This window comes from Schistocerca gregaria, unplaced genomic scaffold, assembly GCF_023897955.1.
Source record: "Schistocerca gregaria isolate iqSchGreg1 unplaced genomic scaffold, iqSchGreg1.2 ptg000705l, whole genome shotgun sequence".
In the NCBI taxonomy this organism is placed as follows: domain Eukaryota; kingdom Metazoa; phylum Arthropoda; class Insecta; order Orthoptera; family Acrididae; genus Schistocerca; species Schistocerca gregaria.
Genome location: NW_026062083.1, coordinates 192,501 through 197,500, shown reverse-complemented (window position 1 = coordinate 197,500; position 5,000 = coordinate 192,501). Strand labels below are relative to the sequence as shown.

The window sequence follows — 5,000 nt, the reverse complement described above, 5'->3', positions numbered from 1 at the left end:
ACTCAAGTTGTCCCTTAACCTAACTCAAGTTGTCCCTTAACCTAACTCAAGTTGTCCCTTAACCTAACTCAAGTTGTCCCTTAACCTAACTCAAGTTGTCCCTTAACCTAACTCAAGTTGTCCCTTAACCTAACTCAAGTTGTCCCTTAACCTAACTCAAGTTGTCCCTTAACCTAACTCAAGTTGTCCCTTAACCTAACTCAAGTTGTCCCTTAACCTAACTCAAGTTGTCCCTTAACCTAACTCAAGTTGTCCCTTAACCTAACTCAAGTTGTCCCTTAACCTAACTCAAGTTGTCCCTTAACCTAACCCACGTTGTCCCTTAACCTAACCCACGTTGTCCCTTAACCTAACCCACGTTGTCCCTTAACCTAACCCACGTTGTCCCTTAACCTAACCCACGTTGTCCCTTAACCTAACCCACGTTGTCCCTTAACCTAACCCACGTTGTCCCTTAACCTAACCCACGTTGTCCCTTAACCTAACCCACGTTGTCCCTTAACCTAACCCACGTTGTCCCTTAACCTAACCCACGTTGTCCCTTAACCTAACCCACGTTGTCCCTTAACCTAACCCACGTTGTCCCTTTGCCTAACATAGTTCACTGCTCGGAATCTCTGGTGTCGTTGTTATCCTCATGTAGATGTCTTGCGAGTGTTGCTTACTTTCCACATATTCCCGCTATCCACTGTCAATTGTACTGCAATAGGACTATATCGGCCCCCCCCCCCTCTGTCCCCCTCTTTGTGTCTCTGTCCTCTCAAGCTGGTCGGTCTGGCGTGTGAGTGTTAAATGAGCCTCGCAGCTGTTCAGTTGCATTCAGATGTCGACGCCCTCAGTGTACGTCGTGGTATGGTCTGTGTCCATTGTCCGCTGATGTCGTACGCGTAACCCACACGCTGTACCGATCATCGGTAGTTACGTACAGAGTGAAGTAGTGTGATACGTGTGACTGTACGCTGGCTGTGCCCAACGGTGTCGAATCTCAATTTCCATATGTTGTGCTCGATGCTACTTGTCTCGTCTCCCAATAACAGCTAGGTTGCACTGTGGTACGCCGTAGAGGCGTGTGGGAGGAACGTACGAACGCATTGTATGTCACCCTGGGTCGCTGGGGGTGGTGGTGCGGTGAGTCAGGTCAGGTCAGGTCAGGTCAGGTCAGCGTGAGCCGTCTGATGTAGTGACGCGTGTATTCCGACTTTGTCGTATTGCCTCACACAAAGTGCTACCCTGGTGGACCGCGTTCCATATCTGGGACATGCCGCAGATGCCGGTTGACAGTGGATCGCGGAAGGGACATCGCATACTTGCGCGGGCCACCTTCCACGTGTTCTCTTCTGCACATGTCGCAGTGTGTATGTGGTCTGATGTAGCGTGTCGTGACACATGACATCCTGGCATGCAAGAATTGTTGAATTCGCAAATGTAGGTGGACATCTACGTTTACTGCCCAAGATACGCAAATGAACTGGAAATCCGTTGTTGAGCGGTTGTTCACGCTGGAGGTGAATCTGTGATGGCGACGATCGGCACAGCTATTAACCGGTTGTTTCAGCGGTACCCGCCACATCCACACACGTGACTAGGCCCATGTGGGTATGAAGCGATACGCGGCGGTGGCTTGGTGGGACTGTTCCCGGCCGGTGAAGGGGGGCCGCCCGGCGTGTTGGCCGCGCGCTGCGTGGGCGCACGCGCAACAGCCGGCTGGTGGGGGGCGCCGAGTGGCAGGAGCGCCAGCCGACGGGCCCGGCAGGCGGCGCAGCTACGCTGCGGCGCACCCTGCACGCGGCGCCTGGCGGCCAAAGTTGGTTCAGCCGAGCCCGGTGCGAAGCGCGGTGGACATCTGCAGTGTGCTGGTCTGATTGAGGACTGTGTGCGTTGAGGATGCGCCGCCGCCTGGCACTCGGCGCCGCGACGCCGTCTGCTGCTCGGTCGCCCCAGCGGTTCTCGCAGGTGGTTTGTATCGCAGTTGTGCGGACGTGTTGGCGCGTGCGCTGTGCTGGGAGAGTTCGCTTCTGCACCCAAGTGGGGCTTTGCCCTTGTGTGGCGCTGGCGTTGGAGCTGCCGGTCACCATAGGTGGCGCGTGTTGTCTCCCGCCGGCAATGCCACGACAGCACGCTCCCGGGCCTCTGTCGGCAGCGGCAAGCTCAGTTGGGAGCAAGGGTGTTCGCACTAAAACCGTCTACTCGCCTAACTCCGGGCGATTGCGCCTCTCTCGAAACCGACCAAGTACCTAGGACGGCGCTGCGCGCCGCCGGGACCTGAGAGGGTTTCGAGGTGTATCGTGCAGGGGAGCTCGGCCTCCTCCTGTTTGCAGAATAATTGAGCGGACGCTTGCGTGTTCGCGCGGGCCCCCGGGACACACTCCCGGGCGGCCGGCTGCTCAGCTCTAGTTGACGCAGCTCCCTGGTTGATCCTGCCAGTAGTCATATGCTTGTCTCAAAGATTAAGCCATGCATGTCTCAGTACAAGCCGCATTAAGGTGAAACCGCGAATGGCTCATTAAATCAGTTATGGTTCCTTAGATCGTACCCACGTTACTTGGATAACTGTGGTAATTCTAGAGCTAATACATGCAAACAGAGTCCCGACCAGAGATGGAAGGGACGCTTTTATTAGATCAAAACCAATCGGATTGGCTTGTCTGGTCCGTTTGCCTTGGTGACTCTGAATAACTTTGGGCTGATCGCACGGTCCTCGTACCGGCGACGCATCTTTCAAATGTCTGCCTTATCAACTGTCGATGGTAGGTTCTGCGCCTACCATGGTTGTAACGGGTAACGGGGAATCAGGGTTCGATTCCGGAGAGGGAGCCTGAGAAACGGCTACCACATCCAAGGAAGGCAGCAGGCGCGCAAATTACCCACTCCCGGCACGGGGAGGTAGTGACGAAAAATAACGATACGGGACTCATCCGAGGCCCCGTAATCGGAATGAGTACACTTTAAATCCTTTAACGAGTATCTATTGGAGGGCAAGTCTGGTGCCAGCAGCCGCGGTAATTCCAGCTCCAATAGCGTATATTAAAGTTGTTGCGGTTAAAAAGCTCGTAGTTGGATTTGTGTCCCACGCTGTTGGTTCACCGCCCGTCGGTGTTTAACTGGCATGTATCGTGGGACGTCCTGCCGGTGGGGCGAGCCGAAGGGGTGCTTTCGCGTCCCGAGGCGGACCCCGTTTAAATCCTACCAGGGTGCTCTTTGTTGAGTGTCTCGGTGGGCCGGCACGTTTACTTTGAACAAATTAGAGTGCTTAAAGCAGGCAAGCCCGCCTGAATACTGTGTGCATGGAATAATGGAATAGGACCTCGGTTCTATTTTGTTGGTTTTCGGAACCCGAGGTAATGATTAATAGGGACAGGCGGGGGCATTCGTATTGCGACGTTAGAGGTGAAATTCTTGGATCGTCGCAAGACGAACAGAAGCGAAAGCATTTGCCAAGTATGTTTTCATTAATCAAGAACGAAAGTTAGAGGTTCGAAGGCGATCAGATACCGCCCTAGTTCTAACCATAAACGATGCCAGCCAGCGATCCGCCGCAGTTCCTCCGATGACTCGGCGGGCAGCCTCCGGGAAACCAAAGCTTTTGGGTTCCGGGGGAAGTATGGTTGCAAAGCTGAAACTTAAAGGAATTGACGGAAGGGCACCACCAGGAGTGGAGCCTGCGGCTTAATTTGACTCAACACGGGAAACCTCACCAGGCCCGGACACCGGAAGGATTGACAGATTGATAGCTCTTTCTTGATTCGGTGGGTGGTGGTGCATGGCCGTTCTTAGTTGGTGGAGCGATTTGTCTGGTTAATTCCGATAACGAACGAGACTCTAGCCTGCTAACTAGTCGCGTGACATCCTTCGTGCTGTCAGCGATTACTTTTCTTCTTAGAGGGACAGGCGGCTTCTAGCCGCACGAGATTGAGCAATAACAGGTCTGTGATGCCCTTAGATGTTCTGGGCCGCACGCGCGCTACACTGAAGGAATCAGCGTGTCTTCCTAGGCCGAAAGGTCGGGGTAACCCGCTGAACCTCCTTCGTGCTAGGGATTGGGGCTTGCAATTGTTCCCCATGAACGAGGAATTCCCAGTAAGCGCGAGTCATAAGCTCGCGTTGATTACGTCCCTGCCCTTTGTACACACCGCCCGTCGCTACTACCGATTGAATGATTTAGTGAGGTCTTCGGACTGGTACGCGGCATCGACTCTGTCGTTGCCGATGCTACCGGAAAGATGACCAAACTTGATCATTTAGAGGAAGTAAAAGTCGTAACAAGGTTTCCGTAGGTGAACCTGCGGAAGGATCATTACCGACTAGACTGCATGTCTTTCGATGTGCGTGTCGTGTCGCGCAACACGCTACCTGTACGGCAGTGGCCGTGCGCCGCGTGCGGAACCACGCGTGCCTCTCAAAACTAGCGGAAGTGTTGTTGTTGTTGTGTGGTACGAGCGCTGAAGCTCTGGAGCGGCTGGCCTGCGGTACCTGGCGCCTGGCGCCGGTTTTGAATGACGTTCGCCCGAGTGCCTGTCCGCTCCGGTGTGGAGCCGTACGACGCCCATCGGCTGTGAGGCCGTTGGACACAAAAAAAATAGTGGAACAGGGGCCGTCAGACGCCTCAGTCCCGCAAATGCTACTGTCTTGAAAGAGACAGTGGGAGACTGAAAAGGAAAAGATCACCCAGGACGGTGGATCACTCGGCTCGTGGGTCGATGAAGAACGCAGCAAATTGCGCGTCGACATGTGAACTGCAGGACACATGAACATCGACGTTTCGAACGCACATTGCGGTCCATGGATTCCGTTCCCGGGCCACGTCTGGCTGAGGGTCGGCTACGTATACTGAAGCGCGCGGCGTTTGTCCCGCTTCGGAGACGTGGGAGTGTCGTGGTCGCCTGTGTGGCCGGCCGCGTCTCCTTAAACGTGCGATGCGCGCCCGTCGCCTGGCGGTTCGCATACCGGTACTTTCTCGGTAGCGTGCACAGCCGGCTGGCGGTGTGGCGTGCGACACCTCG

At 54.9% G+C, this 5,000-nt stretch overlaps 2 non-coding genes across 2 annotated transcripts; both read left to right on the top strand.

The window, feature by feature from the left end:
* Positions 1–2,404: 2,404 nt before the first annotated feature.
* LOC126320245 (small subunit ribosomal RNA) lies at positions 2,405–4,297 on the top strand. The gene has a single exon (XR_007557982.1). It is a non-coding gene; the product is annotated as a small subunit ribosomal RNA (ribosomal RNA).
* Positions 4,298–4,662: 365 nt separating this feature from the next.
* On the top strand, positions 4,663–4,817 carry LOC126320219 (5.8S ribosomal RNA). The gene has a single exon (XR_007557956.1). It is a non-coding gene; the product is annotated as a 5.8S ribosomal RNA (ribosomal RNA).
* The last annotated feature ends 183 nt before the right edge of the window (positions 4,818–5,000 follow it).